This window comes from Nilaparvata lugens, chromosome 7 (assembly GCF_014356525.2).
Source record: "Nilaparvata lugens isolate BPH chromosome 7, ASM1435652v1, whole genome shotgun sequence".
NCBI classification, from domain to species: Eukaryota; Metazoa; Arthropoda; class Insecta; order Hemiptera; family Delphacidae; genus Nilaparvata; species Nilaparvata lugens.
In genome coordinates, this window is record NC_052510.1 from 45245682 (window position 1) to 45265368 (window position 19687).

Genomic DNA, 19687 nt, shown 5'->3' on the forward strand with positions numbered 1-19687 from the left:
ATTTTTTTAGCTGCTTTCAAAACTTGACCGATTTATTTCAAATTCATACCCTGTATAGTTATTTATCAGCTCTATGAACTGGCATGAGTCTTTTTCCTGGGAAACTAATGGGGGGTCCACCCCATCCTTGAGAAATGGACTTTGTAAACTCCTTCTCGTGCATGAGGTAGGTAGGAAGAGCAGTTTATAAAAAGAACCCATAGTCGAGATATTTCATCTGTAGATCAGCTGTTTTAACGACTTTTAAAAAAATCATCGAATTTCACAATTTACACAAAGGAAAAAGTAGGTACTCTGAAAACAATGATATATTATACAGTCGTCTTATCGTAGTTTCAAATATGTTGCCGCCAATCGTCATTATGTTATTCCCCTAAATTATTCTCGTTCAAGAATGAGGCTTACAGTTCAATGAGCAAAGTTGTGTGAGTGTACCACACCAGATTTTTCTGTTTTTAAATTTCATCTATAGTAATTCTTTCTAGTCCTCAATTACTTGCTTCCTATTCTTCTCTATACTTCTCCTTCAACTTTTCATTCTTACTCATTTTCGTGAGTTCACTGCATCATTTACCCATCCAATCTGTTATTCATTTTTTTGAAGCATTTCTATTCCCTTTATAATTTTTTTACATCTCAACTTCCCCTTCTCTCTTCTTTCTTCTCTCATCTTCTTTCCTTTTTTCTTCTCCCCCCTTTACATCTTTCATCTTCTTTCCTTTTCTCTACTCTCCTCTTATCTCCTGCAGCTCACATTCTTCACCCCCTCTCCATATGTTTTAATTCTTCCTTCCACAACAACTTCTCTCACGTCAATTCTCCCCCTCATCCGTACATACTCTTTTCTCATTATATATTTCCTTCTCTCATCTGCTGCAGCCGACTCGTTTGCTTGTGAAAAACGGCAAAGAATAGACTTGCAAATAAACGCGTTGCAGTGCCGGTGCTAGAAAGCGTCCCTGATGCCGTACTCTGTTCAACCTCTCCACTCCATGCCACCGTACTCTGTTTAGCCAGCCACTTTTGTTCTACACCACACTTACCGCCTTACAAACTGCCGAATAAAACATAAGGTGCAAAGCAGCAGAGCAGCAAGCGGCGGCAGTGCATACCGTGAAAGCGGTTTTGGGTCCAACGGCCCATCATGCTACATCTTTAACAACGGCCTGTCCACCACTCTCTAGCTACAGCCGTCGTTTATTAATAAATTTCGAATTCAAGCTTACAAATCGTTTGCACTGCAGTGAACACATGGCAAGATAACTCACGAAATCAGTATGCTCCTTTTCTAGTCTTAGCGTGGTGGTTTGAGTGAGATTGATTCTTTCCACTTCATGCAGTGCTTATCGCTTTCCGCGATTGTTTCACTAGTGTACAATCATTGAGTTACAAATGATTCAGACTTGATCTGAGGGATTGATCCTTCATACTCTAACTAAAGCTAAAAAATAAGCCATGTTAAGGGCCGGTTTCAGAACACGGGATTAAACTAAGTTCTAGACTTTAACTGGATTTAAACTCTGGAGTCAGAAAATTGGCTTTCCGAGTCAGAGCGTTAACGAAGTCGAGGACTCAAATAGACCCTGGAGTTTAGAAATCACGTTAGACACTGGAGTTTATAATTTCGCTTTCTGAGTGAAGGTTTTATAAGTCCAGGACTTGAATTAGATTCTCACCTCTTTCCGAGTCAAGGATTTATCAAAAATCGTTAAGTCTAGAACTTAAAACAGCATGATTTTAAGCCCTGGAATGAGGTAGCTTTTAAAATTAAGTTCTGGACTTAAACTGAGCAAAAACATCTGAGTTATTGTTCTGGAGTAGATGAATAGCCAAATAGATGTCTTGGAATACGTTAATTATTTGGATTATTACATCTAAGTTCATAATTTATAGTTTGTAAGTCTATTTTAAAATAAAGTTCTATCAGAATTATGCGTGAAAAACTAACCTTATTTTACGACTGTAACATAACCTAAAAATTTTCAAAAAAATAATACAAGGATTGACTTGGAATTTGATATTCCAATGTGAATGTTATTAATAAATGTCATATCCAGCATATTAAATAGTGAAAATGTATCAATAATAAATTATTATTCCAGTTTTTTTCTCAAAACAAATACGTTTTCCATTTCAATAGCCTACTGATATTTTTTTCCAAAATCACTGGTTAGAATCAATAATAGCATAACGTAAAATGAAATGTTTATTCATTCATGTTTCAAAAGGTTAGGTTTTGCTTTGAATAGGCCTACAAAGGAATTGAAACGTATTTTGACGAAATAATTGTTACAAAATAGTTTGGACAGCATGCTCATTTGAATTAGCCCGCTTCAATCAGCTGTTCTGCTGTAGGCTATGGTGCCAACAATTCAACAACAAAATATTGAGAATTTCCCTCATGATTCTTGCTTCAAGTCCTGGATTCAAATAAGTCCAGAACTTAATAGACCCCGGAGTTTAGAAGATAAACTCGTGACTCAGAAAGTCGAATTAGACCCGAGAGCTTATTTCAGTCCTGGACTCTGTAAGTCCAGAACTTATAGATCCCAGGCTCGGAAACCGGCCCTAAATCTTTTATGAAATGAAAGAAACTAAGTCAAGTTAATTACAAAGTTATTTATTTATAATGAGACATTGTTGACCGAGCGAAGTGAGGTCTAAAGGTGCGTACAGATATACGCGCCATGAACATGAGCAATTCACTTTTAATCAGCTGACTATATCTGTATTTTTACAGAAACGGTATAAGATATAGATATAAAAAGCTTGACATCAGCTGATTGAAAGTGAATTGCTCATGTTCGCGGCGCGTAAATCTGTACGCACCTTTAGATTCAAGTCGACGGTTTGGCATTTCTCTTAATGTTTAAATGTTTATAAAAATAAATGTTTAAATGTTTAATGTATATATGTTGCGCATTTACGGCGAAACGCGGTAATAGATTTCCATGAAATTTGACAGGTATGTTCCTTTTTAAATTGCACGTCGACGTATATACAAGGTTTTTGGAAATTTTGCATTTCGAGGATAATATAAAAGGAAAAAGGAGCCTCCATCATACACCAATATTAGAGTAAAAATCAGACTATAGAATTATTCATCATAAATCAGCTGTCTAGTGGACTATAATACTACCCGTTCAAAAACATCGAACATCTTGAAAATGTATCTTTCCATCAGTACCTCCAAAATACCTAAGTATTCAGGAGGTCCTGTTTCCATCAACGTTGTAGACAGTTGCAGCCAGACCTAATAACAGCGCTCACACTCACATTCCGGGACGACACGTCACGGTACGATAGAAAGCTGTTTATTTTGGATTTTTTCAAGACATTTTAAATTGATAAATTATTTATTAATTTTTGAGAAATCATAACAACAGGTCAATGTAACTTACTGAGCGGCTACACAACCCGTTGCCAACAACAACATGACAAAACATGTGACATCAGTTCATTCAGATTCAAGTTGAAATAAATAATTTTTAAAAGTTATCAAAAAAACGGATTGTGCATAAGTAATAAGTGTCGTTATGAGCAGAAGTTCACAGTTTTTCCCCCAATCTGAGCATCTGCAACTATAATTTTTAATCACCGTCCGGGTTGATCTAGTGGTCTGGAACGTAACAAAATTCAGTCTGCTGATACCGCCTGGTACGTGGGTTTGAATCATTTAATCAAATCACTCATGCACTTTTCATTTCCCATGCACAAGAAAAATTATGTGGGCATTATCTGAAAAGAGTAACAATTAAGTTGAGTTTTTGATCGATGAGGAATAATATGTAAAACAATGATGAATTATAATCAGTGGCTCATGCCTTTAACGTTTGAATATGTGTGTCATCTACATTCAACTCCGTCTAAAATTATAGTACTTCAAACTCTCTCATTCTCTCTCTTAAGCACTCATTCTCTCGCTCTTAATTGTAACATACATAAATGAAGAAATCTAATCTAAAAAGCACAGTAGAATATTATAAAGCTTTCATTTAAATCTTCAATTATTCTCAGAGGGAAACTCAGTCCCGGGATATTTTGAGAGGGGAATAGCTGATAACTCATAAATAATTATTAATGGAGGAAATAATGATATAGTACTGTAAATGAAGATATTTCGGGTAGATTGATGAAAGAGATTTATTTGAAAAAGAACCCCTTATAAGATATATGAGATATTGAAAACAATACATAGATGAATGAATACACAAATTATAGATGGATATTATACTTTCCATTTGACAAGAAATTATTACAATATTACAGAGGTATTATTGAGGTGAAATTATCAAATATTCACTTCCTGCGTTGAAAAAGCGTGATTCTAGGCAAACCAGGACCCATTAGGAAATCAGATCTCATCAGTTACGTTTTGGACGAGACCACACGAGGGTTTTTTTAAGCGAGTCGGCAGGGAAGAAACCTCACCGATTGGCTCATTCTGAATCAGCCAGCTTCTCGAATCAGCTCGAATCAGCCAATCGGTAAGTATTTTGCCCTGTCATCTTGTCTGAAAAACGCTCGCCCCATAATGTGTGGACTCTCTCCATGTTAGGAAAAGGAGTTGAATACTGTGATTGCCGATCAGCGGCGTAGGTTAGGCAACCCGGTGAACAGCATTGTTGGAGAATGCATCACTATAAATGAAGTAGGTCTACGCACAAAACATGACTGCAGCCATGCGTTCAGCCATCAAAACTGCACAAAGACCGATCTAGAAGACATCCATCACACGATCTCCTGCCAATGATGTCAACAAGAGCCTATGAATTGTGCGAGCGAACAGAGGTCAGGTGCAATACGATGATATTCCAGGAGGTAGAATAAGTATTATTAAGGAGCAAAATGATCAAAGATCATACACCACAATCAATATTTAACAATATTCAATGTGAATAAAATAGATGAGAAAGAGCGAGAAGCGGGAGAAGAAGAGCAATGAGGAGAGTAAACAACAATAATATGAAAAATAGGAGAATGAAAAAATATAAGAAGTTTGAGAATAGGATGGTTGATATGAAAATAGAGTGAAACGAGAAGAAGAAGAAGAAGAAGAAGAAGAAGAAGAAGAAGAAGAAAAAGAAGAAGGAAAAGAAGAAGAAGAAGAGGAAGAAGAAGAAGAAGAAAAAGAAGAAGAAAGAGGAGAATTATGAAAAGATAAGTGGTAAGATTGTTCTTTGAAGAGTGGAGTTGTCGTTAGTCAGTTATGAGACGACGTTTAGTCGCTTGAAGCATCTTTGCCCCCCACCCCCCAGCTACTGCAGCGCTTCACGGTGTTGTGAGTCATAATGTGAGTGCTCCTCCTCCTCCTCCTCCTCCTCCTCCTCCTCCTCCTCCTCTTTCTCCAAGTGAGCAATAAAGCAAAATGTGCGCTGATAAGGAGGCAAATCACTATTGCAGTGCAAATTAATCTAGTGTCGAGTGGCAGTGGCGGTGCAATGCATTGCAGTGCATCTGATGCAAGCTCAAGTTGCCGACAACAACTTATTGAGACTGTGTGTTTATTTCTCCCTTCCCTTTGCTACTGGATGACAACTTTTGTGTAATTGATTATATCAAACTGTGAATGTCATCGTTGGTCAAACAAACTTCAGTCAGTTGTCTCTTCACAAGCATACAGTGATTGATTATATTACATTCGTAATGCATTATAGAGACCAATGTCTCCATCCATCGTGAATGGACAATATAGTTTTTGCAGAGAGGTGATGCCCACATGAGCTCTAAGCTTGTACGTGGTTAATGAGGCGGATGATAACGAGAGATGAATGGACCTTTAGTTTCAGGTGGGTACCGAACCACCGGTAAGCGATTCTACAACTTATGAATCATATACAGAGGAGTTGGCTCAAGCTTAAGCTTAAGTATAATAGCTGAGTAGCGAGTTCGTGTTCTAGTTAAGAAGAATCTCATCATAATATAGTTCTGTTTATTTCATGATTTGCACTTCAAGAAAAATTATAATTTTAAAAATGATTTTCCAAACCAAGAAAAATTATAATTATTAAGCTATTTATTCATCACAATAAGTACAATTACTTGTGGAAAGTATCAACAGGCTCAAGCCCTAAACTGTTCTTATTCCAATTCAAACAACACACAGTCTAAAAGTATAGGTTATGCAAGTGACATTCAGAATGAACTATTGACACCACAATACCGAGAAAACAAACAGATTTTGAATTCAGAAATAATTGATATTAATATAGAATAAGAGAGAAATCTGGAATGAATCGTAAAAAATCTTAATAAACTTGAAAATTCACAGCCGAAGACTACACACTCCATTCACACTTACTAGAGCTAATTTTTAAATTTGCAACTTTTCGAGAATATGATTGACCACCGAGCCATTATCGTTATTATAATTATGATATGACAAGTATATAAGTTGGGAATACAACATTGGATGTGATATTTGAAGGAATGTACACAAAGGAGAGTGATAATACAGCATTGCATTTTGATTCAGTGATTCATTAAATGATATTGATAATGATCAGTGGATCAAAGGGTGACTATGTTTGGGTGAAATGTTGTGACTTTAATGAGAAGCGATACCTTTCCCCACTATAATTGTGGTCACAAATATACTCTCTTCTATGAACAAGTCTTTAATTTTCCATATCGATTACTCGTATTAATACTTGCATTAAGTTTATCAAATTTGATTCACTGTTATTCCAGTCTCAATAAGATTACTCCCAAGTAGTTTATGTAGGCAATAGGAAGAACAATGGCAAAGTTTCGATAAGAATAGCAGCATGTACAATTTTCAAAGTCTGTGTTTTTCGAGCAAAAAAGCCTGCAATGATACAGTTGTTCTGCAAACAGCTTCTGCTTCATGCATTTGAACTGATAGCAACATGTATGACTTTCGTTATGGCAGATTGCTGAGACCGACAGCCATGGTGAGGATACCCGATCGTGTTTGAAAATCAACTAAGTACTTTTTGAATGGTGGCAACATAGTCATAACATGTGATAACTGACAACGCTGCAAGGCTGAAAGCTCCGGGTTCGATTACTGTTCATAGCGCATGGAGCCATTCAATTTACATTTAGTTTACTGTCCAGCAAATACCCTCTGGCCAATTCTCATTCGGCAGTAGATTGCAACTTCAAGCTGTAGCTTTCAGATATGTGTGGATATGAGTGTGTAAGCACTTCTTACATAGAATAAAAATGTTGTTCCATACAAAGTATTGAGAGAATTGAGTGTTTGTGAGAATCGTCAGTGTAAATTCATTTTCACAAGAAGTGGTATAGCTATATACGTATTATGCAGTTGACACGTACTGAGAACCCGAACTGTTCCATCTCAGATACCACAATAATTAGATAGGGATGAATTTATGGTTTTAAATAATTTAGAAGTCACTTCAACAGATTAGGCCTACTGTCGAAGTTTACTTGATTTTGACTTGACTTGAGTTTACTTGAGTTTACCGATCACTACTTCAAAGGTTTGAGACCTTTGAATCAAATTACTTGTCACATGTCAAGTTACTTGAGAAAAAATCACTTTGTGAATGGAAACATATTTCATGTTGATAAGCAAGTTCTCAAAAAGGTCGAGTATTTCCTGAATCTCAACAAGTAAAAAAATTAATTGTTGATTTTATTATTTTTGAGAGTGGAAAATAGCACATGAATTGGCAACAAAAGTTTATATTTTCTCGCGAATTGAATGTTATTTGATATAATTTCAATATTGAATGAAAATAACACTTTTCTAAATGCGAATCTGATATCACTTGAGAATTCCTCCCAATTGTTTTGAAATGTTATAGCTGATAAATTTGAATTCGATCAAGAGCTTTGGAAATGTAGTGGCTACAGTTCACTTTCTTTAGACTAATAAATAGTGATACTTCTTCAATATTGCTGTTCAAGTAATGACTTGTTATTCGTTCCTCTCACTCATTGAATTCATTGTTTAATCTATTTCATAAAAATCTCATTCCATTATAAACACACACTTCATAAATTTATATTGGTTTTATAAAAAAAAGATGTTGAAAAAGGGGAAAATGTTCACCTTCATCTTTTGAAATGCAATGTTTTTTGCACGGTAACCACATCGTTTTTTCATAAAGGCATTTTTCCATCTCTTTTTCTTCAACTCGATTTTTCGATCATCGGCTTATCGAGCTAGCAGCAAATCCACACAAAAAAAGGATGTTCCCTGTCAAGAAGCTGGGCTTACCGGTGCCTTCAATTCTACTCTTACCACTAGGCTCTCCTCTTCTTCTGCCACTTTCTTTCTTCTTTCAGTTCACTGTTTATACTCTTTCTACTACCTCTCCGACTGCTCTGTTCATCTTCATTCATCACCCTTCTTCCCTCTTAACAACTATTCTTCTCTTGACTCCCAGTTCTGCTAAGCCTTCGCATTTCTTGCTCCTTTAATCAGTGCTAGTGAGTGTTAGTGAGTGTTAGTGAGTGTTAGTGAGTGTTAGTGAGTTTTGTCAGAACCATGAATGCACTTTGTATCAAATGGAATATTACATATCACATTCCAACCTACATTAATTTTTCTACTACTTTTATGTATGCCCCATTTCTATGCTATTGTCTTGCACTTAATCAACTTTTGTCGGCATTGGAGGGAATAGGTGGTCAAAAAACATCAATCACATAATACTTTAGTTCCATTCATCCCGCAAGACAGATATTGGCAAATGAAGGAAATTACAAAAGTGCTCATTGTAATCAGAAAGAGCATATTTGAATTGAAAAATGACTGTAGGATAAGGACTTGTTTTTGGACCTAATGACCAACTCAACGTTTAAACACTGAACAGAATGTAATTCCACAGATTATTGAAAAATAAAATAAGCAGAGGATGAAAATAATATAAGAAAATTACAAGTTGATCCAGTATAAGTATAATTTGGACTACTTACATACTCTTGAATCATCTATTTCAGTACTAGAAATATTCACAGTACTAGAGCTGACGCGGTCTTGGCTTAGACCGAGCCAAGTGAGGTCTAAGATTCAAGTTGACGGTTCTGCATTTCTCTTTGTGTCTATGTGTATATGTTTATCTGACTATATGTTCATATTTATGTTCCGCATTTACGGAGAAACACGGCAATACATTTTTATTTAATTTGACAGGTTTCGACATTTCGCGTCGACGTATATATACGATTTTTTGAAAATTTGCATTTGAAGTATAATACGAAAGGAGAAGTAGTCTCAGACTATTCAATTACCTATCATAAATCAGCTGTCGAGTGGACTATTAATATTGCATGCAAATACGCATGTAATTAATATCTCAATGTAACTTAGTAAAAAAATCATATGTCGTGTGGACTATTAATTGAATGCAATGACGCATGCAATTAATAACTGAAAGTAACATACTATCAATCTCTCGACCTTTCTCGGCTTTCAACACGGGTTGATCTGTTGCCAGTATGTCTCGAAGGAGATAAGTTTTTGATGTTAGCATTTTTGATATACCAACCCCAACAGCCATTAGCCGTTTACACACCGATATCTCGCCGACACGACATATAGACAAGATTTACTCTGATGGACAATATAAGAGGAGGCTTTGGTTTATAACTGCGCGAGGTCTACTGTTCACAGAACTACTAGTATTGAAGATGGAGTAATGAGTGAACACGGTCCCCCCTGCCGTGAAATCACCATCCCCGTGAGGACCCCGCTCGTCAGGATGTGTGAGAGGTGTCTGTCAGGTGTCTGTCGTGGGTCTGCGGTGTCGCGGCACCCACTCAGACGGTAAGTCGGGGCGGTTTCGTGTTGCCATGACAACCGAGACGCTGTTCCTATGATCCAATCGATTGCCGCCGCCGCCGCCACCGCCTCCTCCTCTTCCTTCACTGCTTCCTCCACCACCTCGACGCCTCCTCTTCCTACTCCGCCTCCTACACCTCCTCCGCCTCTGTCTCCTCCGCCTCCTGACCTACTTACATCTTCTTCAACAACCGCTCCGTCGACATTTCAACGTTTGCCTATTCACGTGCAGGAGCCACCTTAACACTTTTTATCCTTTTTCCTCCTCTCTTCTACATTTCCTCCTCCTCCTCTTTCAATCAATTGGCTATTCTTACATTCTTCAATGACCACCCTCATTTCCTTATTGCTTTGATTGCCTTACCATTAGAAACAATCTGTTTATTCTAATAACCACCATCCACATACTAGTACACCAACATCAAACAAATGAATATCGTGCCTGACAAAAAATCGTATTTAACTAAGGAGAACATTAATATTTAGTGTTTGCAAAACCTAAATTTCCCAACGATTTTAGAGTTTTGAACAGTAAGAACATACTTCTATGAAGAAGCGGTTGAATAATATTTTCTATGAGCGAATAGATAAAATGAATAATATTTTTCAAAAAGCTATGTTCTTTCACTTTGTTGAGGATCAGTACTCAACGTAAAGCCGTCAGCTTGTATCATTTCTCATTTTTTTAATTAAATTTGCACCATTTTTTAGAAAAAAAAAAACAAATAAATCCTGCAAACATAGAAACGCTAACCTTTTTCAGGAGAAAGTCAAACCGAAAGTTATCTATTATTAAGAATACAACTGTTGTTATTTGTTATGATGTATTAGTTAAAAGTCTTCTAATACAATAACAGTTATTCTGATGTTCTTGACTGATACTCATCTCATTAATATTGTACTTTCTGTTCCATTATCATGATAGTATTATTTTATCATTGCTACACCTACTACACCCAAAATATTCTGTACTCGTAATAGTGCATCAAGGAATATTAATTCGTATAATGTTCACTAAGCTCTTCGCCTTCTGGTACATCTTCTCATCCGTCTTATATCACCTCTCTTCACAATCATTTCACATATTTCTTTAATTCATCACCTAGATTATTTTCTACAGTTCTGGATTCTCTCAAAATATTTTCTCACATGATATACTTTACGGGTTTTCTTCAATATTCAGTTTCTAGCTCCAGCTCTCCTAATTTTTCTCCTCGGATCACATTAGTTTCTAAACATTGAGAAAGTATTTCACACAAAGCTCATTCTAAATTATCTTGCATAGACACAATTGTTCATTCTCTATTCAAATGATTTGTTTTTAATCGTTCATATACTTATTTTTCTATTGTCTTTCCTTTTTTTCTTATTCTCTTAATCACTTTGAGGAGCGATCGATTAGCTGTCGATAATAAAAGTTTATACTCCTATAATTAAGTTTTAATCCTTGCGCCTGCTACTCCCGTTGTACGAGTTTGAAAATAGGTTCCCGGGTTTCGGAACCCAAATAAATCTTTAGGTCCACTCATCTGTCATCGTCATCATCATTAGTTTCATTACCCATGCAGAAGCCGGATCTAATGTGGGCATCTTCCTTAGCAAAACAGTTGTGTCTTGCAACAGTTCTATATCGTTGTAATGATTACGAAATGTGCATTGTAACAATGAGTAAAAAACCGTTCTATTAAAAAACATTCTCTCGTAAAATGGAGTCTATTCCAACCCTACATTATCATGTCTGTTTTCATCCACTCTTGCCTCTCATAGAACATTTCTATCACTCTTTGTCTCTCTTTTCTCTTGCTAACTGTCGACTTGGACAATTCCATTAAACTAAATTCTAAAAATCAACTTAATAAATTGACAACTAATAATCCAAATATATATTAAATTCTATAGTATCTAATAGATTTCTTTGTATAAATATATTTTTATCTCAGGGTGCGAGATTCGGCACCTGACGGAATAAATAGAGCAATTCATCTAGTGAATCAGAGCTACAACAAACTATCGCAAATTATTGCAGAAATTATGATCATATGAATGTGTTTCAACAGCCTAAATTTTATACTTCTTGATTATAGATCTGATATGTAGATTGATTCGTTACTTTTCTAATAAAATACCTTTAATACTACATTACTTGCGCAAGTATTTTTTACCAAATTCTTAATTTATAAGAAAACCCTTTCGACGAGCTAGCTTTGATTCTTATGTAATTTCGAAGCACTGAGGGCGCCCTATCACTATTTCAATATTTTCCACTCACGTGTCGGATTTTCTTATGAGCTGCTGATGTCGATCCAACTCCTGGTGGTCCTGGATTATTGTAGCCGGAGTCGTCTCTTCCAAGGGGTTACAAATTATTAAAATGACTTTTGCTTTATAAGAGCATCACAAAGTCTTATAAGAAATTTAGTAATTCAATTTACTTAAGTATTACAAGATATAGGAAGGTATTACGCTCTATAATTTTAGTGACCTCTCATGGTGGCAGTTGGCAGGCGAGTGTCGTTCTCGTTTCTCAATTTTACAATTCTCATTCCGATTTTCGAATTTGCATAAAATTTGAATATTCTAGTCCTCCGCCATTCAAGGCTCAATAGACCGTGCCAAAATATTAAACTATTACTTATGTTATATATATATATATATATATATATATATTATATATATATATATATATATTATATATATATATATATTATATATATATATATAATTTCTTTGCCTTCGGGCCATATCCAAACATAGACTATACAACAATTTTTTCATAAACTCTATTTATTTGTAGAAATATATACAAATATTTTTTGAATCGGCTCACTATTGCCGCCTATCAATTGCCATTATTTGATTGGTGCATGCAAATTATTACAGTATTCATGCGCCTGGTAACCTCCTACTTCCTTAATACATTTAATTATTTTTATTGGGTTTTTAAATATGCTCTCTACATGCTAATTAATTTTTTATATGTTATTATTTGTTTCATACATCATAATAATTAGCCACGTGAGACCTTTAGTTCCTCAAATTGCATACCGTTTTGCTACAATAAATTTCTGCCAAGGTGTTTGGTCAGATTCTACGTTGTATGGCTCGGTCGATCGTTAGGTCGCCGATCACTAAATATTTATGCCTAACCTCAATTTTCGATATTTTATATAATATTATATATTAGCAAAAAATTATTTCAATTCCTCTTAGGCTGTTGTACATTTTAGCCAGGAGGTCTGATATTATCTAATCTTTATGTTATCTCTTTGGCGATATTAGCCAATTACTTTACTTAGACCTATAAATATTTCAACTAGGGATTTTTATTTATCTATCCAAATTACAATATGTTACAAGTTTTGAACAGTAAGAACATACTTCTATGAAGAAGCGGTTGAATAATATTTTCTATGAGCGAATAGATAAAATGAATAATATTGTTCAAAAAGCTATGTCCTTTCACTTTGTTGAGGATCAGTACTCAACGTAAAGCCGTCAGCTCGTATCATTTCTCATTTTTTGAATTAAATTTGCACCATTTTTTAGAAAAAAAAACAAATAAATCTGCAAACATAGAAACGCTAACCTTTGTTCAGGAGAAAGCCAAACCGAAAGTTATCTATTATTAAGAATACAATTTTTGCTATTTGTTATGATGTATTAGTTAAAAGTCTTCTAATACAATAACAGTTATTCTGATGTTCTTGACTGATACTCATCTCATTAATATTGTACTTTCTGTTCCATTATCATGATAGTATTATTTTATCATTGCTACACCTACTACACCCAAAATATTCTGTACTCGTAATAGTGCATCAAGGAATATTAATTCGTATAATGTTCACTAAGCTCTTCGCCTTCTGGTACATCTTCTCATCCGTCTTATATCACCTCTCTTCACAATCATTACACATATTTCTTCAATTCATCACCTAGATTATTTTCTACAGTTCTGGATTCTCTATGACCGGAACGGTCACCGGAACGGAAACCGTTCTATTAAAAAACATTCTCTCGTAAAATGGAGTCTATTCCAACCCTACATTATCATGTCTGTTTTTCTCCACTCTTGCCTCTCATAGAACATTTCTATCACTCTTTGTCTCTCTTCTCTCTTGCTAACTTTCTATTTACACATCTTTAATCTCTCTCATCACCCTCCTACATTTTCTTCCCTCTCTTTCTCAATTTCATCTAATTGACCAAACGTAGTGAGGTTTATGTTTCAACTCGATTTGCTTTTGTCTGTCTGTATGTAACGAATTTACGGCCAAACGCGTTGATAGAATTCTGTGAGATTTGGCAGAAATATTCCTTTTTCAACCTTGTACACACAAGGATAAATTAGACTATAGAATTATTCATAATCAATCAGCTAACAAGTGGATTATTCATTGCATGCATTACACAGATGTCTGGCCGTGTCTATATCTATGAGGTAGGGTTTTAATATTTTTATGATCGTGCCCATCAGTACCAATATTCTCACATTTGAAAAACAAATTTAATAGGTGATTAAAAATAAAATAAGAAATGATTAAATGAACTGAATAATGCCGAAGAAATTATAATATTCTTGATTAGAAAAATTAATTTTAGAATAGTTGAGAAATATTTTCATCAGATGGAAAGATTATCACGGAACTGGTTAAATCATCAAATGGGATACAAATTCAAACGTGAACTGAGTTTATTAGCATAAGTGAGTTTTTGATCTTGGAGAAAACAAATAACAGTTTTAAAGAGTAAATTATGATTCAACTGAATCAACTAGATTAGGTGACATCAGATACTTCTGGATGAGAAAACTGCGTGAGGTCTACTGTTCACAGAAATACTAGTTTTTCAACTTCCTTCAGCTTTGCCTCTTTGCACTTCCGTTCTCATTCTAGCTTCCTCTTTTCATCTTCATTCATATCATTGCTCGTCACCTTGCTTTCCTACCTTTTCTCTCTCACCTCTCCTTGTTGCATTCCTCTTTCGTCCCCCATTGTTTACTACACGTTCATTCTTGGTTGACTAATTGATTGTCCTCTTCTCAACTGTCTCCTCCCCTCCCCCCACTCCGATTCCACCAGCATAGCAGCTCTCCTGTCTCTGCGTTGTTTTCATTTTTCATTGAAAATTGTTGTTCGCCCACCACATTCCTCGCGCATGCGCCATGCAGCTTTTCCAGGCCTTAGTCGCTATAGTGAGGTCCACGTTATAATGGCAGTGAAGAAAGATAGGAGGAAAACGTTGCCAAGTATCTCAATTTTGCCACTGATTGTACACAGCTGTTACTCAATTTATCCCATTAAATTTGATCTAATAATAATTATCATTTCCATGATAAAATAATCAATTTGATGTCAAATTAATCAAGAAAATATATTTTTTCATAATTTGATTCAAAAATTTGCTTCCATAATACTAAGATCAGATTTTTATATTTACACAAACCTGAAATAGCGGCTAATTTAAAAAGCTGTGATACACCGATCTGAATTTCAAAACAACAGAAATTAGGGTATTTGGTAGATATTCTATTCCTTTTTCTATTCCTTAAATTTCTTTTAAAAATGATAGAAAAATAGAAATCCATTTTAAAATAAGTAATTTCAATGGAAATAATTCTGAAATAACCTTTCAATTATTTATACCGGTACGAGTAGGTCTAACCTAAACGTGTAGGCTAACTGAAGCATGGATCAGGTCTAGGATGGTTAGTTATCAACTTTTAAAATGTCATTTCAGGTTTTAATTTGTGTTTCTCATACGGTAATGTCTAAAAATGATTTCATTGTTCCAAAAATACATTTTAAATCAATTGTAAGACTTGTCTACCAAAGTATTTCAATAGAATGAAGAAAAAAAATGGCGGCTGAGTTACTTTTGTACAGTCACTGTCAAAAGTAAAAATAAAGTTTTCTGGCAAACTGACAACATTGCAAAGCTAGAGAAAGATAGCGCTATATGTTTTGTTATATGATAGAAAAGGACAGGAACAGTATTGTCAATCGTACACTGGCATTATAACGTGGACCTCACTAGAGTAGGTTGTACAACTGTGATTGCGTCTTGAAAGATCTTTCAACCAGCTTTAGAACAATCATGGAGCATTCTGTATGTTTGAACATCTCAACATAATAATTTTTGATCATGTCTCATTCTCCTTCACTCCAGGAAGACATGATCATCTAGGAATTAAGAATAACTATGGTATTATCAATAACATGAATGGAGATCGAAATCATCAAGTACTCCAAAGACTCCTGTCATTATGCTTACCTGGCGTGGGGGCTACCGTTATCAAGAAGGCGGTTCCTCCAGGACGAGGCCTTGTCATTGCACTGCGACTTGGTTGACCCCTGCGAATGCCCCAAATATAGCATTGCTAGTAAATCACCCTGTAATACGATTTAGACTGGCCAATATACGTAAGGAGAATGGGGTGAAAAGGTGCAAGTGGGATGTCAGTAAGTTGAGGATGGATAGAGAGAGACAGATATTTCAAAATGATCTAGATAGAAAGTTTGGACAGAGCGAAATGGAAGAAGCGGATGTGAATGTTCAGTGGAAGAGGATACAGAGCATTTTAGAGAGATCTGCCAAAGAGACCATAGGGGTAGAAAAAATGGCAAGAAATCAGGAATGGTTCGATAGGGAGTGTGAAGAAGCAATTAGGGAAAGGAACGATGCTAGAAATAAGATGTTGCAAAGAGATACAAGAGGAGCTAGAGCAAACTACAATTTATTAAGAAGGAGAGCAAAATCAATTCTAAGGTCGAAAAAGAGAGAAGCAATCAAGCAAAAGATTCTACACCTACAAACATTGAGTGAAACCAACCAGAGTAAAAAATTGTACAAAGAAGTGAACTGGTTCAGAAAAGGGTTCCAGGCAAGGTTGAACGGCTGTAAAGACAAAAATGGGCATGTGGTTAGTAATGAGATGGTCTTGAATAGGTGGACCGAGCATTTCGAGGAGGTGTTGAATGAGAGAGAAGATGGACAGCCAAGCCGTCGTTTTGAAATGCCACACAATGTTGACAGGGAAGATGAAGAAACTGCAGAACCTACCATTCAAGAACTAGAGAGAGCAATAGCAGCTCTAAAGAACAATAAAGCTCCTGGTTAGGATGGCATTCTCAGTGAGATGATAAAGAGTGGAGGAGATAGATTGAAAAAGGAGCTGTATGAATAATTTTGATGGTATGGAGAGAGGAGAAAATGCCCGATGATTGGAAGACAAGCATGATCTGCCCAATCTTTAAAAAAGGGGATAAAATGATTTGTGAAAATTATAGAGGAATCTCTTTGCTTAGCATTGCTTATAAAGCCTTCACAAATATCCTACTTCAACGGCTCACTCCTTTTGCAGAGGCAGTGCTTGGTGACTACCAAGGAGGATTTAGAAAAGGCAGGAGCACAGTGGACCAGATCTTCACATTGAGACAGGCAATGGAAAAGTGTATAGAGCACGATATAAGTCTCCACATGCTGTTTGTAGACTACAAGAGAGCGTTCGACAGTTTATACAGGAGAAAGCTACTTGAAGCACTGGATAAGAATAACTTACCTTCAAAATTAATAAGGCTAGTGGCTGCTACCCTAAATGAGATCTTCTCCAGAGTAAGAATAGGCAAGACTGTTGGGAGGCGTTTCCCTGTAAGTACGGTGTAAGGCAAGGAGATGCGTTGTCTGCATTATTGTTTAATTTGGCTCTCCATGAAGCAGTAAAAGGTATCACGCATGGAAGCACCATAGTAAATAGACTGTGGCAAGTTTGTGGATATGCTGACGATCTGGTCATAGTAGCTAGAGCAGTACCAGCCTTGAGAGAAGCCTTCACATCACTGGCAATCAATAGTGAACCAATGGGATTGGAGATAAATGAGGCCAAGACAAAGTATCTGAGAGTGTCACCAGCAGTAGGCCTAGGTAGGAGAGTTGCTAGAGACATGAAATTGGACCCTACACATTTCAACAGGTAGAAGAATTTGTCTATCTGGGAACACTTGTGACAAGTAGTGGGAAAGTCTCAGCAGAGATTAACAACAGGATCATGGCGGGAAACAGGGCATACTATGCTAATATCAAGTTGTTCAAATCTCGATTGATATCTAGAGCTACGAAATTACAATTATACAAAGCATTGGTGAGGCCTGTGGTGAGTTACGGATCGGAAACATGGGTGCTTACAGCTGGAGATGTGCAAAGATTGAGAGTTTTTGAAAGGAAGGAAGTGAGAAGAATCATGGGTCCTGTTTTTGAGAATGGTCTTTGGAGAGGAAGAAAAAATTTGGAAATAGAGCAGTTCTTAAACAATGAAGACATTGTGCGGTTTATTAAAGCTGGCAGAATAAGATGGATGGGACATATGGTGAGAATGGGAGATGAAAGAGTAGTGAAATGTATATGGAAGGACAGGATATATAACAGAAGAAGAAAAGGTCGACCGAGAAATAGATGGACGGATGATGTGGAACGAGATCTTAGAACGCTTGGAGTTCGTAACTGGAGGGGGCAGGCCGAGGATCGTGACAGATGGAGAGGCTATGTGAGGGAGGCCAAGGGTTGCAAAGACCTGTAGAGCTGAGGAGTAAGTAAGTAAGTAAGTAAATCACCCTATTCAATTTATCAATACAAATTTATATATAATATAATAAAGAGGAGAAAATTGCTTGTACACGTACGCGATAGAAAATTCACGAATGACGCATCTGAACTACAGGACTGGTTAACTTGAAATTTTGCATATCGATATCACCGAGAATGGTTATAGGCCTTTTGAAGTTCTTCAAGATTTCAAGTTTACAGTTTGTCAGTTTTTCAACCAGACCCTTGCAGAGGACGGCTTACCTGCCAGTGAGCAATAGTTCCAATCATCTATTCAGTACTAGAAATATTCACTTTGATTCAAACTAAATACAAAATACTTTCAGCCTGATAACTTTTAATACTCTCAAACCAATGTGCTATTAAATCTCTTTCATAACAGAGTGCATACAGTTTTGGACCCAGGTGCTAGGCCCAATTTCTGCTTTGTAGACGTAAATGATTGATAATATATCAGATCAGACATAGTCCTATCAATTAGCAGTTCAAAATTCCAGAAGATATCTATTGCAACGTCAAGAACGATAATTCTTAAAATGTACGGCTATGCAAAATGTATGAGAGCTGACACGGTCTTGGCTTAGACCGAGCCAAGTGAGGTCTAAGATTCAAGTCGACGGTTTTGCATTTCTCTTTATGTGTATATGTTTATCTGACTATATGTTCATATTTATGTTCCGCATTTACGGAGAAACACGGCAATACATTTTCGTACAAGTAGATCGTATCAAGTAGTTTGGCATGAGATGAAGGACTGAGAATTATTTTTTATAAATAATTTTGATTTGATATCACATGGGAATATAATATATACAAATAACTAGAACATGATATTTTCATCAATACTCATATTTCAATAGCAATATAATTTATTCTGTTCAATAATTTGATGAGTGGGAAACATTCAGTATAAGGTATGAAGATTCATATTAGTTTAGGTGAATCTATGAATAGATTCAAGATTCAAGATTCAAGATATTTTTATTGCGAAAAACATTTATATACAATCGTCATAATAAATTTAATATGGTAAATAAAAAGTATTTACATTCATAGAAATAAAAATTCAAACACAAGCATTGTCACGTTATTCTTTATATTTAAATAACGATTAGCCTCCTGCTTGGCATCAGTCGGTAAAGCATGAGATTTGATATAATTATATAATTTGGTCGTGGTTTTCTAATAGTATTCAGTCTTAAAAATCTTGATAGGCCTAGGTATGGCTTCTCCTATAACTCTTGTAATTCAATAAAAAATAAATATATATAAATATGATACTTATACAATAGTGTTGAGGAATAATAA

General features: G+C 35.7%; 1 protein-coding gene and 1 pseudogene across 2 annotated transcripts in view; both read left to right on the forward strand.

Annotated features, from left to right (window-relative positions):
- The window catches only part of LOC111059291 (protein tipE), a 116897-nt gene that overhangs the window by 68307 nt on the left and 28903 nt on the right, over positions 1–19687 (forward strand). The gene's annotated exons all lie outside the window — the stretch shown is intronic.
- On the forward strand, positions 16044–16167 carry LOC120352563 (annotated as a pseudogene).